This window comes from Aedes albopictus, chromosome 2 (genome assembly GCF_035046485.1).
Source record: "Aedes albopictus strain Foshan chromosome 2, AalbF5, whole genome shotgun sequence".
Taxonomy (NCBI): domain Eukaryota; kingdom Metazoa; phylum Arthropoda; class Insecta; order Diptera; family Culicidae; genus Aedes; species Aedes albopictus.
Genome location: NC_085137.1, coordinates 235919287 through 235944385, shown reverse-complemented (window position 1 = coordinate 235944385; position 25099 = coordinate 235919287). Strand labels below are relative to the sequence as shown.

Genomic DNA, 25099 nt, shown 5'->3' with positions numbered 1-25099 from the left:
CCATCGTGCGGGGCTGCTTTTGAAATGCGGGGCTACTATGGACACTTTTGAATATGGATTTTTTTTTCAAATCTGTTAATAATAGTCCCAAAGACATCAATTATTAAGCAATATGTTCCCCTTCATTTGGTTGAAATTGTTTTTCAAATAGACCCTTTATTGCTTGTCAGGGCGCGAAAAACATCGAATAAACCAAAAAATATATATAGGGTGACCAAGAGTATTATCGGCAGGTTTGTTCTATTCGCCATGGAGGGTTTTCGCGGGCCGAATTGCCTGAAATTTGGGCATATAACTCAGCTTGGTTGGGAAGGATAAGGCCAATTCTGAGTTCAGCACGTTTCAAAAAAACCCCATGACGAAGAGAACAAAACTAACGAAAATACGTAAATTCCCCTATAACGTATCAGATCATTTGCTCTTGTAAGCATTGCTTCAACATAAATTTCAAAGTGTTGATCAATTCATTCAAAATTTTGTACCGACTTTTCGAACCCTCTAAGCAGAATACCCTCTTTTGAATTAGTGTAATCAGTTTCGTACCTTTTAATTCCGCCCTATGTTGCTTATCCTTTGACAGATACGCGTATTTCGACTACCACTTGTAATCTTCCTCAGTGTCAGTTATCCACTGAGTGGATAACTGACACTGAGAAAGATTACAAGTGGTAGTCGAAATACGCGTATCTGTCAAAGGATAAGCAACATAGGGCAGAATTAAAAGATTCGAAACTGATTACACTCATTCATTCAAAATGTATCAACGTAGCATATACAATCGAACATTAGTATCGTTATACATCATAAATGACCTTTTCACCTAAATAAAGGATTGATAGGCCCCTCTTTAAGGCTGTCGATATTACAATATCTCGCTGCTCATAAAGATAGCACAGAATCATCTAAAAACCCATATATTTATTGAAATTATGTACGATATAGTATGCTACAGTATTGGTAAAATGTAGTTTTCTAAATAACCCTGGAATTTTAAATGCAGTTTTGTTATAGTTAAAAATGTCCAAAGTAGCCCCCATCCAGTTCTATATGAGATGTGTCCGATTGATGCATGAACAACTTTTTTGTTTATTGATGGATTTAGCTCAAATTTTGTATACATTCTACATACATACTCAGGTTTATTGTGTGTAATGATTGTAGAAATCCTTTCACTATTCTGGGAATTATAATGTCATAAAGTTGAAAAACCATGAAAAAGTATAAAAAGGAGCCCCGTACGACGGTATCACCCGACCTTACTAAGAGGATTGTGCGTAGTTACCTAAGCGTATACCGTCTCAGTTACCAATTACAAAGCAAAACCAGTATGCCGTAGTTAGGAACTTACTGGCGTCGTTTTTGATGTGCCAGAGGTACTCCTTGCTGGGCTGTGACCCTTTGGAAGCGGTACCATGTCGATTGTACAGGGTTGCTTTCGGATGTGTGGATTTTATGAAGACGCCCAGCAGGCCTAGGCTTACTCCGTTTAAACAATCCATATGCCCCGGTGCTCGGTGGTGTGTGGATATGGTTCGCTTAGAAAAGAATCGTAGGCTCCCACCTGAGTCCATTGAAGTTTGGAAATCTCGAAAGTAGGCATTGATGACGGTAAGCTACTACTTAGCTACCTTTGTTAGTTCCTTCCCAAGTAACAATCCTAATTCAATTTGGTTTTATTTGTTTTTATGATAGTTTTATCGGAACATTGCATATTCTAGTTGATCTTATCGGAGTTTCAGCTGAGCACAACTATTCTTCGTCAATATGTGGTTTTAAAAACACCTCCAAGAATACTTGAGGTTCAGTTCATAAAACCATAAACACAACAAGAACTGTTGAACTTATTTTCAGTTTTATAAGGTTCTTGTAGTTATCTTCAATCATCCGAGCAACTGTTCTCGCATGAGAACAGTTTGGTACATGACAAATACAAGAAAAATCTCAAGCATCAGATTTTGATTCTCATCGTTCCATTATTGCTGCCAATCAAGAGCACCTACCCGGAAACCCAACCGTATCGCGGTGCAGTGCCTCATTCCTCCGGTTGCAGTATCCGAAATGAGGTGGGTATGGTCATCCAGGGCGTCGATTCCCGTGCAATCGGGGTTCCAATCATCGAACTTCAAAATCAACAACTAGGGTAAGAAATCAAACTTTGAACTAGTCAAATTGTAATCCTTATTTGAACCATTTCGAAATTCATTAAAACGACGCGTTTTTTAGGCAAATATTGTCCCGAAAAAGATGTTAAACAGCTTTCCGTAATATAACCTGATAACATAGACTTTAAAATCATTGAAAAAAGCGTTTTTGTCATGGAAAACAGGCAAATGAAAAATCACTGTGATTTCCCCCATTTCCCCCCAGAGAAAGCACATTTTCAGTGCACTCGTACAGCTCATGCATTGTATCACACACAATATGTGAACACGTCAAATGAAAGCTTATTTATCGTAGAATCTACAAATCGAATAATATTCCGCATTATCTATATCTATATAAAAATGAGTTTGAAGTTCCTTTGAGGCAACAAAACTCAAGAACGGATGAACCGATCGACATGACTCTTGCACGGTTCGGTTCGTATTCGTGGTGGCTGTGTTTATATGCACAAAAAGCTACGACAATCATTTAAAAAAGCATGAAAGTAGTGAAAATACTGATTTTCTTATGGGCCGGGAAGACATTCAGCGTGATCGAAATAAAATCAATCTAGAGTGCGTTGCTATGATGACCTCAGCAGTTGTCAAACCGCCACAGCTTGGCAAGACAACGTTTGCCGGGACAGCTAGTTTGTCATAAAATTATCAAATTTAAGTAATTCTTACTTGGAGAATTTTATCTTAAGTTGAACCATTTGTAATCTAAATTTGAAGTAGTAAACGGGGGCGAGCTTCCCGTGTTGGCCTGCAGACTGCGCTAGTGGTTGTTTTGTTTACTCTTGGGGAATGAAAAATTCCAAATATAGTTTCCAAGTTTCTGAAGAGTTTAGAACATTCTTAGTTGAAATTCCACTGCCTAATGAAAAATAGTTATGAGAATTAGCAGATTCATGTGTTTTTCTATTGTATTGCACTATTTCTATTGCACTGCTTCAGAAAGCCGCAATTTGGTTCAAATTTTGATTACCTACCCTACTTACCTACTGACTACTACTGACCGGAGGAATGAGGCACTGTACCGCATCAAGGCCGGTTATCGAAAAAGGTCTGCCTGGTTGGCAACGGTACCGGGCTGATAATTAAATTCGTCGGACGAGATTCAGAAAATCCACCGCGGTGCGATAATTTATTGTTTGTTTACAATTTGGCGTACATGATTTATTACGTTCTCGGCGGAGTTTGCATACACCTACTTCAAGAACGTTATAAACCTGAGTACTCTTGAGTAATACCTCTTACCCTTGCATAAGATGAAATAAATTTAAGACGTTCTTGATGGAAGCCAACCAGGCTGCATTGAGAACGTTATAAATCCTAGTATTCTTGAGTTATGTTTTTAGCTCTGGCATGAGTTAAAAGAAATTTAAGACGAACTTATGGTGATGTTGATTAAAACCATCGATGATGGACCGACCACCGGTCTAGATTTCAATGGAAGCCATGTTGAGAAACTCAAGAGCAATGTTCGCATGAGCAGGAATATTATTTTTTGCAATTTCTCATCGTAATAGGCTGTTTTACCTCACGCAAATCTGTCAGGAAAAGGCCTACTTTCCCACACCAAATTAGCAGTGTTGTAATGGTTCATTACAGCACTGATTTGCGTTGCGTAATGAACCATTACAGCACTGTTTTTAGTTTTGATCAACTTCTTGGTGATTTCTGGACGCAGCTCCGAAAAAATGTGACAAATGCACAGTATAACCTGTTATGATCAGACTTTCTTAAACATGGCTATGAGCATCAGTGTACAATTTTTGGAAAATTTTTGTTAAAAACTATTCTCAAGCGATAATTTATGAAATTGCAAAAAACGTTGTACGCAACTCGGTGCAGAACTCGATTTTTCCAGCACTCGTCGTAATTATCCAACTCGGCAAGCCTCGTTGGATAAATGTACAACTCGTGCTGTAAAAATCATCATTCTGCACCTTGTTGCGTAAACTACTATTTTAACATTAGTGCGTTATAATGGAAGCGCGTTGCAAATTTGGGAAGTATCTTGTAACATATATACGATGAATTTTGCTTGGCATTTGGCATCCCTGTTACACCCCGGAAATATTTCCAATTTGTGTAATAAATTAATCCCGATTACAATAATGTGTCATTTCCATTGTGTTTTAAATTTTAATGTAATTCACCAAACTTTTCTGTCGACATAAAAGCTGCATCAGCAACAACACTGACAAATTTATTATCGTTTTATCGTGCACTTGAAGAATTCTACAAGGAGAGAGCAATTCGCCTTGAGGACAACTTGGGAAGTACAACAAGTTTTAAGAGAAATTTAAAAACAACTCTCCAAGAGCATCTTAGGATGGGCCTCTTTGAACTTATGGCGGGTTTATGGTTGAGTTGATGTCGTGTTGCAGAGCAATATGGTTTATGCATGGTTTTAAAGAACAGGTGTTGAAGAATACTTCAAAATCATTATAAAATTAATTTTGTTACTTGGGTTGTGTAAACTTGATTACTCCAGCCAATCACTCAGTGGCAACCACACACGTATTGTGTTTTACTATTTTACAAATATTACATATATACAAATATATGTTTGTTTGAATATTTTTGTCTTAAAAACATGCTGGGAATTTGTGTGATTTGCAGAAATGCTCAATACTACGTATGTTCAAAAACAAAATCCACCCTGAATTGTGTTTTTACGCAATATATTGGTCACCGTAAAAATCGTGTAAAAATCATTAAATACTTGTTACCATTGGATCTGGGAAGGAAGGATTCTGGTAGAAAGAGAATCCCGAGTGGAGCCCAGGAGAGAAGAATCTTTCCAAAGGCAGAACTTCGAAAAACTAATGGGAAAAGTCGTGTAAAGAAGAAGCCATTGTATACTAAATCTCACGTGATATTTTCAGATTTTTTTTTCTCAATAGTATGTTTCAGACTTCCTAGATGCAATGAATCATCATATTTACCGCACAACAATAACCCAATTGATAATACTAGAAGAATATGTTTGGAAAATCCGATCAACCTATCAAGAGGTAATCTAATTCTATGATATTTCCTGTCAATCACATAACTTTAAAAACGACCGAATGTCAAGAGTAATACTTGCTTAAATCACATTTATCAGATTTGGAAGCCAACAATAAAATGCCATCCATTCCGTCCGATCGCCCATCAGACCGTAGTTGTGCTGTGTTAGACAATTGCGTCGTCTTTCAATCACCGCGCAACCCGTCATGATCACGTACGAAACTCGTTATTCAAAGCGTTCCATGTCGTAGATCAACGGCCACCGCGCCGCCGCCGCAACCGCAATCCTTTCTTATCACGTATATTGTTTATTGGCCACAGGTTTTGCATACACATCCATCTATCAGTCACGTCAACCGGCTGCTGCTTTCGGCTAACGATCACTGACTGCCGCGTTCTCCATTTCCATGTGGCAGGGGATATTGAAAACCGCGCACAGTTCAAGTTCAATGTGAACCGATTTCTGATTGCCGAGGCAGTGCGTTGGTGGTACGGCTGAAGATCGCCGAAAGTCGGAACTCGGAATCCGTCGCGCATTAAAGATACCGGTTCCATTCGGCGTGCTGCGCCTAATTATTATTTATGATGATGATTTGATGGCGCGTGTTTTGTCAGATGGAAATGGATTGGTAGCCAATAAGGTTTGATTCGAATCACCATCGTCGTTGAGTTTAGAATTCGGTGTGATTTCGGAGATTAAAGGGTCACATGTCATTTGCACCAACATCAGTGTGTGACAGCTGGCTTGCACACCGTGCAACCGTGTCAGTAGTGTTAAACATCAGACGCACCTTGGCCTTTCGAGTGGAATTTAACCACCTTTTATATTGTCTGAATGATCCCAGTGCATATTTACATATATTGTCTTGTGGCATGGTTGACTCAACGTTTATGGTTGGCACCCTTCGATTTCTACTCGACATGACACCTAGAAAGACATCATTCAAGAGGTGCCCCATCATACCTACCACACAAGAAGCATTACGGAATATAACCGCACAGAATGATCGCGTGTATCAGGGCACAATCAGGAACATAGAGCTAGATCTACGAGTTATGCTTACTCATGAACTGTGGACATGCGGTATGGTATTATGAGAAACATGAAACGTTTCGAAAATATTAACGGGGCACTGATGTTTTGCAGGTTCTCAGTCTGATTTAACACTTTAGTGAAATCGAGTATTCACTGTAAGTAATATTATTCAATATTTCTCATGCAAAATGGTCAATCTGTTATCTCTCATAAAGGAATCACATAAACTGTCATCAAAGAAAGGACCATGAGTGCATTCGGTCCATCTCATGTACGTTATGACGCATCCTTATCTGAAAGGTTTATTTTCAAAACAAGAAAAGTCTCTATGGGACGAAAATTCTATACAATGGGAGAAAATATTGATTTTTCATATACATGATGAGACTATTAAAATAACACTGCGCAACATTTTTTTGTCTCATGAGCAAACTTATGTGTCTCCGAAGGATTTTGGGCCGCTGAATCCGAATCCGGGCTCAGATTTGCTCCAACACGTCATAATTTTGAGCTATACCTCAATTTATAGGACAAAATATGCGATTTTGGTCTTTTTTGACTGCAAGCCATCAAGCTTGTAAATATTTTTTTAAGTAATCAAAAGGTTAATTGGTCAATTAACATCTAAATTAACGACTCATGCAAAATATTTCGTTTTACCTAATCAAATTTAATAGATTTAAGCATTTTATGTTAGTATGAAAACTTGCATGCAACCTTTGGAGGGTGACTTGTATGGGAAATATCGTATCTATCATAAATCGCTTAAAACTATCAAATTCGATTTGGTAAAACGAAATATTTTGCATGAGTCGTTAGTTTAGATGTTAATTGATCAATTAACATTTTGATTGCTTAAAAAAATATATCCATGCTGAATAACTTGCAGTCAAAAAAGCCCAAACTAGAAAATTTTGCCCTATAAATTTAGGTATAGCTCAAAATTGTGACGTGCTTGAGCAAATCTAAGCCCGGATTCGGATTCAACGACCCAAAATCTGTCAGAGACACATAAGTTTGCTCTTGAGACAGACCAAAAGTTAATTTTTGTTACGCTTTGTAAGCTTTTCATAAAAAAGAAAATTCCATATCAATCCTAAAAAGTGTTTTACTATAACTTTTTTGTCCCGATATTTATAACTTTCACTCCATATAGACTTTTTCTTGTTTCGCTGAGATCTTTCAGTAAGATATGAGTCATTAGGCGCCGTCCACAAATTACGTAACGCTCTGTGGAGGGGGGCAGCGTTACGGCCCATACAAAGTTGTAGGGTTTTCATACAAAAAAGCGTTACGGTGGGGGAGGGGGTCTAAAAACGCCGATTTTAGCGTTACGTAATAAATGGATGCTGCCGTAGTGTACATTAGTATGGGATAAATTCTAGCTCCAGTCGACTTTTTTGATTCCATGTAGGTCCCATATGAAGTGTGCAAAATTTCAGCGCAATCGGTGAAACTATAATTTAGCGCAAGCTTGAACCGCATATCATATGATTCACTTGAACCGCATATCATATGATTCACTATGGGAAAAGTTACACTTTCAGATAAAAAATCCCAGAGGTCGCCCCTTGCCTCCTTAATTCAAATCGATCATCGTTTCTTGCAGAAAAATCATTTATAAAACTTTCCTTCGAAGACCGCAAAACGATTGGATGCTTGTGGAAAAAGTTATTAATTTATTACCGATTAGTGATTCAACGAACGGCTTTTTGTTTTATTTTATCAGCAGCACTGCTGCTGCCGTTGTTGCACGGGGTGGCGGGAGGCATCACCAGTGGTGGAAAGCATCATGCGCTTGACGTGTTTTTTGGTTCGCATCAAACACAATCTTTGCTCACGCGCTCGCGAACCCAAAAAGAGAGAACGGTTCACGATTTCCCGAATCGACGAACCAACACAAAACAAATGTCGAACGAGCAGAATCGCAGTTGGTTCGCCAGAAGGATCACAATGTAGATCACTTGGTTTGTTGCCATGTTTTGTACACTTAAAGGTAATTAGTTGGGTGTTTTATGATTATACTGGTTAGATACCATACCAATAAATGATATCGACGAAAAAGTTTACCAACATTTGATTTCATTACAAAAATATCGGCCGCGAACCTCTAAAATGAAAAAGCATCGCGCTTGCAAAAGATGTGATGCGCTCGTTGGCGTTCGTGTCGTACGATCGTGAGCCACAAACGTGCGAACACAATCGCACAGCAAAGGCTTGCGATGCGATGGCATTTTTTTGTAGCGCGTAAGCACACGTTCGCGATCCATTTCCACCACTGGGCATCACCACCCCCAGAAATAATAGCAGCCAAGGCAGCAGCTGCAGTGCTGCTAATAAAATAAAACAAAAAGCCGTTCGTTGAATCACTAATCGGTAGTAAATCAATAACTTTTTCCACAAGCATCCAATTGTTTTGCGGTCTTCGAAGGAAAGTTTTATAAATGACTAGCTGACCCGGCAAACTTTGCATTGCCCCATTTTAATTGTGGATCTTTCACTAAGACACTTTAGATTGGTTTAGTTCTGATGGTTTGGAATATCTTCTGTTCTTATAGAACTTATGATAATTTCTCAGTTTATCATAACTAATTTTAATTGGCTTTTTTCGGTGATATGAATACTACTCGAAGTAAGAGGGAGTACGGAAAGTAATGAAAGAATACGGTGGATAGATGCGCAAGCGAGCGATAAGAGAAATTGAACAGAAATTGAAATTAACAGAGGGCCATTGTTGAGCAACACAATCACAACGACGATCTTCTTGCCATGCGTTCTCTAGTTGAACGGCTAGGTAATAGTAATAGATGAATACTACTATCCCTAGACTGGCCTTACTCCCTCTTACTTCGAGTAGTATTCATATCACTGAAAAAAGCCAATTAAAATTAATTATGATAAAGTCATGCGGTGATTAAACCTAGTAAATATAAATTTCTCAGTTTTTCTAATGTTTTTGTTAATTTTCTTAATGTTATTGCGGATTTTTAGAAAAAAAATGCACTCTGCGGTAGCCGCCGAGTTCTACCGCAGCTGTCAAAGTCCTACCGCAGGCATGAAAATCATCCTATCATTGAAACTGAAGGCCAAATCAAAGTATAGGGCACTGCATTGTTTTGATATTGTATGGGATTTTGACGTTTCTTGGCCTTGTTGTTTACAAAATTTCTGTAAGAGTGAAAGAGAAGGAGAGAATTTCATGCAGTGCCCTATGCTTGCAAGGTGAATTGAACTGAAAACCAACAACAAACAATGATCATCGGCGTCGTATCCAAGGCTATCCAAGGCATCGCTAGGGTAGATCGATGATACCTCAGTGAAAATCAGTAGTCTGACTGCTGCGGTAGCTTTCCGTTCTACCGTAAAACGGAAAGTTTTCTCTAAATTATCAATAATGTTCTTACCCTAAGAACAAAATGAACAATTCAAAAATCTTGTTGATCATTCCTTTCGTTTATTAGTTATATGGCTACAAATGATATGTAAATCATTTTTGTGTTTAAATTTGAAGGCCGGCTACAGAAGCACGTTATCTTCCATTTGAGGCATTTGACTTTATCTTATTTTATCTTTGGTTGATTTTTGATGTGAAGGCCCACTCTTTCATAACAGTGCAAAAGAACAGCCTATTTTAAAAGAAGGAAAAATCTCAGATAAGGAATGCTGTTTAGTGGTTTGGTGCTAACCGACTCTTTATCAATGTAACTTAAAGGGACAAATCGACCATAGAGTTCAGAGCTCAACTACCATAAACTACACAAAAGCGCCACTACTGGGAAGAAAAACCTTCGATAAAAAGAAGGAAAAATAAGGTACATATGTTGTAAATTTTATCAGTTGAGCCGTAAAGAAAATGTAATACTAAAAGAAGGAAAAATCTCTGATGAAGTGAGCATTATAAGCAGCATGAAGTACAACCTGCATGACAAAGAGCCATGCCGATCATTCTGCCTGTGGATTCAATGAATATTCGGCCTAATGTCCATTCGAGCTATTCTTCATTCATGTCTATGAACTTCGGCATAATAACGGTCGGCCGTACTCTTTTTCCTAGTTATGCAAAAATTCATATTTAGCACGAAAATCCTCTCCACTCTCTGGAAGGGCTCACAATATCATAGACATTCCACGCCTTTAAAAATGTCCACTTGCCAAATTTAGTTTATTTCTCTGCATTCTGTTTCATTAGGATGTTGGGGTGTTGCTCCCAGATGAAGGAGGGGTCACAGACCCTCAACTTTTGAAACATTCCTTGCCTTCAAAACCCTTCACATGCCAATTTCATTTATTACTTGCTTGATTAACTTTTAAGTAGTGAGTCATGATTTTACTTTATGAGAGCCTTTACCATTACTCACCACCTTAGAAACATTTCTGGTCTTCACAAACCTACACATTTTTTACTAAGAAGAAGTTTAAACTTTTATCTGTACATGCTTATTACCTGGTAAACACACAGTTTGTGTTTTGTTGTCTGATTAAATTTTATCTTTTGTCGGTCTTATCTTTTTAGAATGACCCGGAGTGTAATGCGAAAGAATTACTTATTTTTAAATGAAGAAAACATCCCCGATCAAGTATTTAGCAGTGTGACTTGAAAGAACAGCATATTATTAAAAGAAGGAAAAATTTCAGATGGTGTGAGAAGCATAAGTATCGGGAAGTATCTGTGTGACAATGCCGGAATGATGATCATTCTGCCTGATGGCATTTTGATTCAATGACCATGCTGCCTAATGTCCATTCGGGATATTGTTCATTCGGTTGCATGACGTTCGGCCTAATGGTCCTTTCCGTTTTCATAGATGGAAGGTAACTCTCAATATTATTGACGTTTCCAGCCTTCAAAAACCAAATTTAGTCCCCTTTGTTTTATAAACATCAGGAGGATTGACACTTTCTTTGCTAACTGAAGAAATCCGCATTTACTCGTTGCTAACCGTCATTAGCCGCCTCTAACTGCTATGCCGCTCAGTTAACAGCGGTTTGCGACGGTTAAGCCTAGAGCACATAGCGTCCGTTCCGTCGAGGTTTGCGTTTTTTTGACAGTTTTCCCATGGGAAATGTGTCAAACTACTGTCACGCACACGCAAACGTATGCATTGTGTGGGGCACTTTAGGAACGGACAAATGCGGATTTTCCGGTTATAAAACGATATGTCATTCCTCTTGGTAACCGTTGGGTTACATATTTTTGGTTTTTGTTTTGTATTTCATGTTGAATGTCGAACCCATCACGTTGCTTGTGTAAAATCAGAAGGAAAATATAACAGAAGTGTAAGGGTTAAGTACCACTGTAACTGTGTTGTCGCTAAAAATATGTAACATTACTGTAGAAATGGGCGGCAATTAATTAAAATATAATTTAATTATTATTAACTCTTAAAATAATAATTAGAATTTTAGCACCTATTGTTAACAGGCGTCAGTGCGCTGTGGTTTTTAACACTTTATAAGGCGTTGTTAACCATATTCCCGAGCAAAGTCTGACAGCAATTTGAAAACAAATTTTGATGTTGAGATATTGCAAATTATGATAACTCGGGTTGTTGTCGTTTTGGTCGTTTTAACGGTTAAAACATCAAAAATGAGAGCAGAAAATTGTTCCCATAAGAGCAAGCTGACAACAATACCTGCTATCAGTGATAGCAAATTGATAACTGTTTTTGCTATCAGTACGAACAAATGGAAATATCGTTAAATATTATGATTTTTCGATTGATATGAAAACTTCAATGCAATAAAATAATTGCACTAATGGTAAATTCTTAGAGTTATTATACAATGCTGCCTGAAAGTTTTGAAAAAAAACATCAAAACTTAATATTTGTAATAGTTTGAAGTGACAGCAAAATGAAATCAAAATTAGTCAAGACAAATTTAGTCATCATTTAGTGATATAAATTTGCTGGTGAATACAAATCGAGTTTTCGATTTGCTATCATTTTGTTGTTCGACTTTGCTCGGGTTGCCACCAACTTTTTTTCTTGATAACAATTAATATCGTAATTTCTTTCGGTTCACTCATACGGGATTTACTACGTGGGTTTGTGTTTGGTTCTGAACTAAGTTTAAATCACAATTTGTGAGCTGTTTGTTGACTGAAAAACGATTAAATTTTACTGCTTGAAAAAATTGGCTCAAACTTACTGTAAAACCGATGATTTTGTAAATATTTTAAGAAAAAATCAAATTACTGGTTTATATGAGCTAAATTACGCAGTGTATATTATCGGTTTAGTCTTTTTCCACTTCGAAATCTTATTTCAGGCTATTTTTCGCAGTCTTAAGCAGAAAAGTACATCAAACGGGCAGTGGCAAGAATATTGCCACCAACGCCGGTGGCCTAAACGGGCAGCGGAAACTATATTTCCACCAGTGTTTTTAGGCTGAATAGGCAGTGGCAACAAAACAAAAATGGTTTTGTACATTTAATCTAGCATACATATAATCATTTCCATAATAGTCTGCGTGGACACCTCGTTTAATTTTGTCGGTCTTATAAAGGGTTAATAGTGCAGTGGTAAAGAGGAAGAGTTCTGCTTAGGTAAATTTGAATACCCTGCACTATTACTGGAAATAGTTTTTAAAATGAACCGTCCATTAGGACCTCTTTGTTTGGATCTTTTAATAGGTCTCCGTCCAGCACACGGCTCGGCCCGCGGAACCGGGAACCGCCTAACCGTAAAATACCGTGAGTCCTCATAGGAGGATTAATAGCTCGGGTCGAAGGCCCTAAACATAAGGGAGCTTTCCATTCTTTTGGCCGTCCAAGGTGTGGTTAGCCCACGACTGGCCGATTGCGTCCAACAGGGAAGGCTTCTGCAGCCAACAGCTACTCCCCCCCCCCCCCCTGCACAACGCGCGCTGGTCCCGTCGGCCGAGTGCCGGCCCCGCTCGCTTTGCCATCCGGTGAGATTTCCGATCGCACAGCTCGTCTGGAGTCGCTGTGTCGCCCAAGGAACCCCCCACCAACAATCAGCAGCGGTGTGTACCTGTAAAAAACCATATATTTTGGGACATAATTTAACAAATTAAAACAAATTTAATTACCCAGCCGGCACTGTACTATTGACCGATTCGTTTTGATGCTGCCGATCCATTCCCGGGAGCCGGTCATCACTGTGACAAAGCCGCAAAGCTCTGTTGATGCGGCCGATACCGCCCTTCATTGTCTTCTGGGTAAACATTGCATTCTATCGGCAATGCAAATGTGACATTTTTGAGGTCACTGGAGCACCGCACTCTAGATTGGTTATGTTGCTTTTGACTGTTGAACTTTTCTCTCAGCACATTTTTGTTTCATTTGTATGGGAGCCCCCTTTTCCAGTGGGAGGAGGGTTCTCACACTATGCTAAGAACCTTCACCGGGCCCGAATGAACCCACATACAAAATTTCACACCGATCGGTTCAGTAGTTTCCGAATGCATAGCGGTCAGACAGACAGACAGACAGACAGACAGACAGACAGACAGACGGAAATTCATTTTTATATATATAGATTTTTCTACAAGTAGCGTTGATCGATTTGAATTAAGGGGACAAAGGGCGACCTCTGGGATTTTTTGTTTGAAAGTGTAACTTTTCCCATAGTAAATCCTATGCAAACTTTGAATCGGTTGCGCTAAATTATAGTTTCACCGATTGCGCTGAAATGTTGTACAGTTCATATGGGACCTAAATGGGATCTAAAAATCCGACTGGAGCCATGATTTTTTTTTCATACAAGCGTGTCCCATACTAGTGTACATGTGATGGGCCACACTCCATACTTTTTGCCCATTCTCATTTAAGCCTTTTGGCACTATTTGAGATGACTTTTTCGATGGTTAGAAAAACTATATTAATTATGAGGTGACGTACGTACCGTGAACCGGGGACAAATTGATCTCCGGGTCGAAATTTTACAGGCATTTTTTCGTTAGACTAAGCATAATTTCAATAGTTTTCTTTCCAGTGCCGTACTTTTGGAATCAGATACTAACCTATATGAATAATAAAACTATTTAAACCATGATTCATCTAACGGAAAAATGTCTGATCACTTCAACCCGGAGATAAATTTGACCCATGTTTACGATACTAGTCTAATTACTAATTTGTTTGCAAAAGGTCCTAGATTTAATCTTTGATTGTCCCTTTCCTTCTACTTTGTATCTGTCTATCTGTTTTCTCCGTTTTCTCTATATGTGTATATCATGTATACAACTGTAGTGTCCATTCCCAGACATTTTTTCTTGTCCTCGGAGTTGGGATAAAATGAGCACAATATCACGTTCTGGGATATGTTATTGTCGGTCAAGGTTGCTTTAACTGATTTTAGAACATCAAAAATTATTTAAAAAAAAAAAAAACAAATTATTCCACCTAGCAGTGATGGTCCCTTTCTCGTGCCTTCGAAAAATCATTGCACCTTACGATAACATTGATAGTCTTGCTCCATGAATTAAACAGTGTACCGCTAGTCTTATAATCTGAATAAGGCATGCTTGTTGGGATACATAATGTGTCCAGCCCACTGGACAAAGGAGTAGACTTTAGGAAAAATGCAAAATTACAGCATTTTTTCACTCCACGGTACATTTGATATAATCAAGATTTTCGGTATGCATACAGTTAAGGACAAAAATCGCATAATTCACTTGTAGCTCTTCATCTTGGCTTTAAAGAACGGAATTTCAATATCTGGGTAAAACTTCCTCACCCAATTTTTCAATATTAGTTTTAGAGCCTAAAATTTCATAGTGTAAAAGAATTTCGGAATATTATTTTGAATACCCACGAGACGCGACAACGAGAACGAGCATAACACGTTCTGTTCTTACTAAAGATTAAAAAGGATTAATAAATTACCTTATTGCCGATCGGTTTCAGGTCCGACGCAGCCCATCGACGGGAAGATGTCCAACTTAATGTAGGGGTAGGCGGGGCATAATGAGCAGGTGGGGCATAATGAGCACCTTGTATTTTCACTGTAAATCTTCAAATTAACAAAACAAATTGCTTGATTGTAGCCTTATTATCTAAAATCCAAAGAGTTGATGATAAAACATTAGTCAAAAAATCCGTTTACCTTGAAAAAATAATCAAAATGCGTAAAGTGGTCATGTACTGGGAAAATATTATAAGAATCAGGTGACCTAAAATAAGGTTTTGGGTATCGAAATCACAACTTAGTTGGCATCTTTCGATTTTCTTGATATTCTCTAGGCCAATGAAATGTATTTGTAACACTTTTCAACTATTTGTGTAATTATTTTGTTGAAAAAATATGCTTCAAAGAGTTGATAGTAGGGTGGGGCAGAATGAGCAACTAGTGAAAAAATAATGAAAATTGTAAACATCTTCAACAAACAAATTTTAATTTTGGGTTTCTCTGTTTTGATGCATATAGTAAAGTTTTGTCTGTAACTTTCAATTTATTAGCTTTAAAATTTCAGTATCTGTATATTATCACCGTTTAAAAATTCCTCAATAGAAGACTCATTGGAACCCCACAGTTTCCTACAAATTTAAACCCCGTAATCCCTTCAAATTCTTAATGATTGTTGCCGGTATGCTTTATCATTGACAAGAATAGTCAATTAGCATTTGATTGTGTACAAAACTGATATTGATCATCCTGCCCCACCTAGGGTGCTCATTATGCCCCACCCCCAAAACGCAACTCGCGATTTTATACGTTTTTAAAAACATAAAATTCTACAAAATTTATAACTTTATTCGAAATTTCAACGATTGGCTTTTGTCAGTTAAGGTTCAAATGAGGATTGAACGTTAAAATTACACATTGTTTGCACTTAATTTACTGGATTTGGTGGCAAAATGCTTAAGCTGCTCATTATGCCCCGCCTACCCCTAAATAGTTCTTACTTGTGCACAAACCCAAGAAATTGAGTGGCATTTTGAATATTCTGATTAGGCAGCATCCATTTATTACGTAACGCTAAAACTGATTTTTTTTTTCTACACCCGCCGTCTCCGGATTGGCGGTCCATAGCCTTAACCACTAGGCTAACTAGAGACCCTTATTCGAATGAGTGTAAACAGTTTCGTACCTTTTAATTCAGCCCTACATAGGGCGGAATTAAAAGGTACGAAACTGATTACACTCATTCGAAGAGGGTATTCTGCTTAGAGGGTTCGCAAAGTCAGTACAAGATAGAGGCCCTTAGCTTAGAATTCTATAACAAAAATTTAATGCTATTTTGGATGTTCTAATCGCCATTTTATGGACTTCGGACATCTTCTCCCTTATTACATATACCCATATTGCATGATCTTAGAGCCCTAAGCTAAACTATATTAAACAGCCACCATATAGAATTTTGGGCCGACATCTTATTTTGGCCATCATTCTTGTACCGCAGACATCATCGTCATACCAAAAAATATATCCATATTGTATGATTTTAGAGCCTAAAATTCCATAAATAGAAACCATCTTAAATTTTGAGCTATTTGCTATTTTAGATGTTCTTATTGCCATTTATTGGACTTCGGACATCTTCAACATACCAAATATATCCATATCAGGCCCGGATTTAAGGGGGGGCAAAGGGGGCAAGTGCCCCGGGCCCCCCGATTAGGGGGGCCCCCCAAGAATCCTGAAGCACTATATATTTTCTTCATCAAAACATAAAATTCCCTTCAAGAGACGATTTATTTTATACTTGTCCTAGTGTAGTTATAATTGAGTTCTTTAAGGGTATCCAGATTATTTCATATCTGAATTTTCACATAAAAATTCAAAGTTTCATAATTTTTGATATCTTTACATCAAATCTTTAGTTTCGTATTTTTGGTGCCAAAATATGTTGCTCTTTCGTATAAGTTAAAAAAAAACAGTATTTTAATTGCTAAGCAATTCAACCGTAGAATTGAAGTGTATTTCCCAGAATGACTTATTTGAGGGATCGGTTTTAATGCTTGGTTGCAGCAAACTCATATCTAGATAGGTATAACAGTATTCAATAATCAGGTAAAATGAAGTTTTTTTTTAAAACCCCATGGAGTTCTTGTTGAATTCAATTGAAAAACTGTAGGACTTAACATTACAACAAAAAAGCGTCTCTATCAAATAACTGCTTAAAACCCATCTGCAACAGTTCGTTGAGGACAGATGTTATCATGGGAAAGAGTAGATAACGATTACTGGAGATGTTCGAGAAATTCGGGGCAGTTTTGGAAACTTAGTTTTTTAAATCATCTCGGAACAATGTTTTTACAGTGTTATTGCTACAGTTACCCCCTACAATCCTGACTTTGTTCACTCGTAGAATTTTGCAATTCGAACTGAACGCTAATTTGTAAAATTTTCATAAATCTTTTAAGGACAAACGTCTTGAAATGCCGCTTCAACAGTTCTTCAAAACTTCAGAAGCACAAATCTCAAGAAGCAAGCTTTAAATGGCAATGCATTTTATTATTCTGTCCTTGCTCACTTGCAATAAGCTTAAAATGAGAATCTCAGGTGCGCTGGTTCTGTTTACGAAGAGATTTGTGCCTTCGAAATCGTTAGTAGGTATCAAAGTCGGCCATTTTGGGATTCCAACAAGTCTGTCCTTAAATTCGGATGAAAGTTTAAAATATATGTATGATCTGAATAAGATTACATTTACGCAGTAAACCTGTATGCGGAATCTTGACATTTTAGAATAAATACATATTAGAACGCTTGTTCGTAACATTTTTTTCATTTATTTATATTTTGGAAATTTTGGAGAATTGCAATTGAAGGTTTTTAATATTTCATCATAAGAAATAAAAAAATAAATGAAACATTCATCATTCGAATGAACAAAACAGTTGAGTGACATAGTTTCCTTTTAAACCGCAAAAATCAGCAAAAAAACGAATAATAAACAATATTGAGCATGAGCATGAGCATGAGCATGATTGACCGCCCGCGGTTGCTCCTCTGTTATTGCAAGGACAACTGCATTTACACAAAGAACCAACAGATGATGCTTGGGATTAGCTTTCTCTTCATTGTGTAAATACTGGAATCCCAATACTTTTCAATAAGCAATACCAGCGCCGGCCGCGTCCGAATGCAGGTCAATTGAGGATGGGGAAGGAAGTGATGACGTGATTCTCGCTTAGGCCAATAACCGAGGAATTCTCTGCGTTACTACGAGAAATCACTAGGAGTTTGGACAGGGTAAATGGAGATGTGTTAAGGAATTCGTCGTAGTAAACGAATGTAATGTTTTGATTTTTTGATGTTAAACACCGACGCACCCGTAGTTTGCGTTTCCGCCCGAGACAATGCTGAACGCGATCGATTCACAAGTATTTACAAAATTACACGTGATAAATAAATCAGAAAGACCTTACCGTATGGTTCGCCGTCTATCTTTTACCATTTATTCATTTGGACTAAAATATTACAAATGTCGACACCGAAGATGACGAACCATTCAAACTTTTGTGTACATGCAAAAAATGAAAGAAACATATTTATCATCAACTAAATGTGCATTTGGAACTAGCGCCGACACATGACGTGACGAACTTTTCAATATTTGTTAGATAAATACACAAAAAACCAGAGCAGAATTTTATACATCCTTTAGCCTTAATTATTGTGATAAAATGGAACGAGCTCACCAATAAACATCCTTCGAAGTCTCCAGTGCGTATGTGCTGCAGCATCTTCCACTAACTGGCCACGAAATCACACTGAACCGCTACAACAACACACGGGTACGACGATGTGCACATTCAAATTGTCGACGACGACGCGGCCGATCCGAATGAAAAAAAGCGGCACTTCCACTTTGCCTCCAAAAACACACTAAACCGCCCCGTACGAAGATAAGCACGCACGCAGAACGACGACGCGATGCAACGACAAATCAAGACGGACTGAAATCAACGAATAATAAACAATATTGAAAAGAAAAAGTTAATGTACAGTTTAGATATTCAAAATCTTGTTTTTGGGGGCCCCCTTTATACGGTTTGCCCCGGGCCCCCCGAAGCCTAAATCCGGCACTGATCCATATTGCATGCTTTTAACAGCCTCCTTAAAATTGTTGTAATTTTTGGCCGTCATACATTTGTATATTTTAGTATCTATTTTTTAAACTCTGGACATCTCTTACTTATATGAAAAACAGCCGCCATCTTGAATTTGAGGTAGTTAAATCTTGGATATTCTGGTCGCCATTTTTGAACTCCGGACATTTCTCCATGGCAAATATACCTATGTTGTATGGTTTTAAAGCCTAACACTCCTTAATGCAGCCGCCATCTTGAAAGGTAAGCCCAGATCCCTGGGCTAGTGGGTTGGTCTGAGGCCCTGTGAGCCTGCCATAAAAAGACAAGCACCGAAAAATTAACAAGATAAGAATGCGAACCGACACCAATGGCGACGACCACAGTGACGAAATGGGACTTGCGATTGGAAGATCGGTACGTGGCACTGCAGATCTCTCAACTTCATCGGGGGCACCCACATTAAGGTGGCCCACACTTACATGAAAAACAAAAATTTCGAAAAATGCCAAGTCTTACCTCCTAAATCAGTTGTTTTGGGCTCCCAGAAGCTACGTTCAAAATTTGACAAAATCAATTAAGCCTAAAGGGGCGCTCAAAACGCTTGAAGTTTGTATGGTATTTTTGTAGGTGACTATATACCAAACAACTTTGTCGAAGAACGTAAAGTGATCCTACGTCTGTGAAAAAAGTTATACCCTAGATAAAGTGAAGATAAACTTTATTGTTGTTTTTCCAATACATGTAAAACAATAATAGGGTATGTGTGCCATCAGTAATCTCACGCTCCCATATTCATCCTATTCGAAAACAAGCGATTACGGCACCGATTGATTCCGTTCTTTGTGTTAACATGGGTGCTCACTTCTAACAAAAAATACAAAAATAAGAAACAAAACAAACAGCGCTCCAATCCCTTGTTTTTCGTAGGATGAAAATGGGAGCCACATGCTTAATAAGGGAACCAATACCCTATCAATAATGGAATCTCAATACTTTGCCTCACTTTGCCTAGAGGGTATAACTTTTTTCATATCCGTCGGATCACTTCGCGGTCTTCGACAAAGTTCTTTGCCATATAGTCAACTACAAAAATAGCAAAGGGTTTGATTATTGAACGCTTACAGCGCCACCTAGCGGCAAAATTCGAAAACTTAAAATTTCTGCATACATTTGGCCAAGTTTTCGCATACAAACTTCAAGCGTTTTGAGCGCCCCCTTAGGCTCAACCGATTTTGCTCAAATTTTGAACGTAGCTTCTGGGAGACTAAAACAACTGATTTAGGAGGTAAGACTTGACATTTTTCGAAATTTTTGTTTTTCATATAAGTGTGGGCAAGCCTCACCCACATACTCGCCGATAAACTGAAGGGCTGCGGGTTCGGAATATTAGCGCTGTAGGAGGTGTGTTGGACAGGATCCATGGTGCAAACGTTTAGAGGTAATCATACTATCTACCAGAGTTGTTGCAACACACGTGAGCTGGGAACAGCTTTTATAGTGATAGACAGCATGCAAAGGCGCGTGATTAGTTGGTGCCCGATTGACAAAAGAATGTGCAGGTTGAGGATCAAGGGCCGATTCTTCAACATCAGCATAATAAACGTGCACACTGCACAGCTCTCACTCCGGAAGCACTGATGATGACAAAAATGCATTTTACGCGCAGCTCAAACGCGAGTACGACCGCTGCCCAAGCCATGACGTCAAGATCATCATAGGAGATCTAAACGCTCAGATAGGCCAGGACAAGGAATTCAGACCGACGATTGGAAAGTTCAGCGCCCACCAGCTGACGAACGAAAATGGTCTACGCCTCATCAATTTCGCCGCCTCCAGGAACATGGCTATTCGTAGAACCTTCTTCGAGCACAGCCTCCCTTATCGTTACATCTTGAGATCACCAAAACAAACGCAATCACAAAACGTCCACGTTCTAACTGATGGCCAGCACTTCTCCGACATTATCGACGTCAGGACCTATCGTAGTGCGAATATCGACTCTGATTAGTGGTGATGGTCAAACTGCGCCCAAAACTCGTCGTTATTAACTATGTACAAACCCCCGGTACGATCTAAAGCGCTTGAAGCAACCGGATGTCGCCTTCGTATAGGCGTTTGTACGCTTGATTCTTCACGCTGCAGCGTTGCCGGAGGGTGTGCTCGATGTGGCCCCTCTAGAAAACTGCTGGAGCACAAAGCAGCCATCAACAACGCAGCTGAGCGCACTATCGAGTCCGTAGAATGAAGTCGACTAAACGCTTGGTTGTCTTTGATCTAAAGTAAATGTGTTTGTGGGAAGTTACCAAACCGGTTTCATTGACGGCCGGTCGACAACGTACCAGATCTTCATTGTACGGCAAATCCTTCAGAAATGCCGTGAATACCAGGTCCCAACGCACCACCTCTTCATCGACTTAAAGGAGTATCGACCGCACAAAGCTATGAAAATCATGGACGAAAACAGCTTTCCCGGGAAGCTTACCAGACAGATTAGAGCAACGATTGACGGTATGTAGAACAGCGTAAGGATTTCGGGTGAGCTATCCAATTCATTTGAATCTCGACGGGGACTACGACAACGTGATGGACTTTCCTGCCTACTATTCAATATTGCCCTGGAAGGTGTTATGCGAAGAACCGAGCTTAAAGCCTTCAGTACACGCTTTGCCAAGTGTGCAAATATTTGGCAAAATTTGACAAATTTATTTGTCATGCGTGTACTGACCAAATAAATTTGCAATAACATTGTTGTGCAAATATTTGCCTAAATTTGCCACGGTGAATATTTGCTAATATTACAAATTGAGCACTTTTCAAGTAAGGCAATATAGCAAATATTTGGTCATGTTTGCAACTCCGATCAGTACTCGAGTGGCAAACATGTGCAAATGTGAGTTTGCCAATTGTTTGTCATACGTGTACTGACCATTGACAAATAATAGCCAAACGGCAAACATCTGCTAACGTCTGATACGTCAAATAGCCAAATATTTGCGCATATTGGCAAAGCGTGTACTGAATGCTTAACAGCCGGGGTACGATCTTCCCGTGATCCGGCAAATTTGTCTGTTTTGCGGATGATATGGATATTATTGCTAGAACATTTGAAACTATGGCAGAACTGTACAGCCGCCTGAAACGTGAAGCAGCAAAGGTTGGACTGGTGGTGAATGCGGCTAAGACAAAGTACATGCTGATAGATGGGACTGAGCGAGACAGGACAAGCCTTGGCAGCAATGTTACGATAGACGGGGATACTTTCGAGGTGGTAGAAGATTTCGTCTACCTCGGTTCTTTGCTAACAGCTGACAGTAATGAGAGCCTGAAATACGAAGGCGCATTATCAGTGGAAGTCATGCCCACTATGGACTCCAGAAGGACCGGCACGCATTCGGAGTTTTCGAGCGACGCGTGCTGCTAAGGACGATCTTCGGCGGCGTGTAGGAGAACGGTGTGTGGCGGCAAAGGATGAATCACGAGCTCGCTGCACTCTACGGTGAACCCAACATCCTGAAAGTGGCTAAAGCTGGACGGATACAGTGGGCAGGGCATGTTACAAAAATGCTGGACATCAACCCTGCAAAGATGGTGTTTGCTAAACATCCGGTTGGCACAAGAAGGCGTGGAGCGCAGAGAGCACAATGGGTGGACCAGGTGGAGCGTGATCTGGCGAGCGTTGGAGAGCTGCAGCTGCAAATCGAGTATTATGGCGACGAATTGTTGATTCAGTGTTATCATGAATTTGATGACGAACTAAATAAATAAATGAATGAACAAAAATCATCAACCATGCTGAAGGTTACAAATATCGGCGCAATGTAATAAGTCGTATACTGGGGTTTGGTTTAGTTTTATATATTATCAATTTAGTTGAAAATCAGAGTTTTTGACTAGCGAAGTTAGATTTTTCTCCAAATCCATGCATCGGACCTAACTTCGGAAGTGGTGCGCTGTATAGTAAATCTGGTCCGCTATACAGCGCACCACTTCCGAAGTTAGATCCGACGCACGGATTTGAAGAAAAATCTAACTTCGCTAGTCGAAAATTCCGTGGTTCAACTGCACGGACAATATATCAAGCATAATTTTTCAAATCGACGTATCTAACTTTTTCACTGATCTGAGTAAATTCATGGTCAATGTTGACGACCATTTCACTAAAATAGTTTTTTATAAAAAGACTTTTCATAAGTTTTTTCGTGCTTAACATCACCAGGGATATAGCACGCACTAGGTAAGAAACAAAACCTACTCATTCCATATCATTTTCACAATGGATTTTGACAAAAATACACATACACCGGGTTGGTTAGAGATACGTCACGCCAGATACGTCGCTTTTGTATGGTGCCAGTTTGGTGTATCTGTTACTTTTGATTTTGGCTAGATACGTCGTTTGGTTTTCTCATATATCAAAACGGCGTATCTATCAGTAAAGTTGTAAACATCAAAATAGTTAGATACGTCGTTTCGAAAAATATGCTTAGTTTAACAAATTAAGCAATAAATTATCAAACAGTGATGTGGATTCTTCAATTTGCTTTATGAATCATGCATGCAACAGTTAACCCGGATTTGTTTACATTCTCGAGTTACGTCGGATTGAAAAGTTATGCTTGATATAGACTCCGAGTTGTCAGGTGGAGGAGAATCAAAATATAATTTCTTCTATTGATGCACGCAAAAAAAAAACAAAAATCTAAACTCTTGAAACAATGTTTATGATAGTTAGTGAACTTTAGGAAATAATAAATTTATAAAGTGAATTTGCGTTGCAGTGTACGCAACTGAACTAGTAATAACATGAATCACGGCACCGACATTGAAGGGAGAACACAAAAGGCAATCGGCATTGTTTCTTTCGAAGGGCTGCGTTCTACTCACATCACATTCATGAAAATTGATCGTCAAGTGTCATCCTTGACTCGTGAAATCTTTTATCTTCAGTTCAGCTATAGAAATCGAAGAGTTGTGTGACAGATGAACCTAGGTTTGGCTGATGTGAACTAAATAACTTGTGGCGCATCATCAGCGAACAACTGTGAGGGGGTTCTTTTGTTCGTTCACCTGTTGAAGTCTCTGCGTCTCTCTACATCTGCCAGTAATGTTCTGATGGGTCGCTTGACGGAGGTTTCCCCCGTCATCGTTACAGTCAGATAGGCTCAATGGGTTTCAACGGCTTCAAACCAAGCGTTGCATCGTTCGCACATGGGTATAACAGAAATCGGTCACAGGGAGAGAGACTGTGTGGCCCCAGTCAACATTTATTATCATGTGATTTTTATGATATAGCCAAATCACTGCACGGTACTGTCGTCGGTGTCGTTCCGAAGTCGTGTTTGCCGCAAGCCAATAGTGAACGTACACAGATATATTATTCATAGCCGGTTTCATTGGTTGACATGCATGACAATTACACTTGAATAGAATTTTAATTGTGCATTTCCCTGAGCATCTGCGAAGAATGCTGCTATAGGTATAGCGTATGAGTGAAATTGAGGTGGATAATGATAGTGAAAAACATAACTTAGTTATTAATGTTACATGGGTGGAAGTGTAAAAAGAACCATGGCTTAGCTCAGAGTATTATCACGCTTATTCTTTTTTTTCTGGCATTACGTCTCAACTAGGACAGAGCCTAAGCTTCCTGATCAGTGTTCTATGATGATTTCCACATTTTTTTAATTATTGGCTCTTTTTGCTAATTGTCCGTTTTGCTTTCATATGACCGTGTGGCACGAATAATTTCGAATGAGATGGGCTGATGGGCAGTACAGATGGACCTGGCTATAGGAGGTATTTCTTCAGAGATTTGCTCAGGAATTTGCTTCGAAATTCATCCAGAATTTGATCCGAAATTCCTTTGATAAATTCTGGATTTCTACCGCAATTACT

At 38.9% G+C, this 25099-nt stretch overlaps 1 protein-coding gene across 17 annotated transcripts in view; it reads left to right on the top strand.

The window, feature by feature from the left end:
• LOC109412019 (aquaporin AQPAe.a) overlaps positions 1 to 25099 on the top strand; it is a 364435-nt gene that overhangs the window by 312819 nt on the left and 26517 nt on the right. The window lies entirely within an intron of this gene.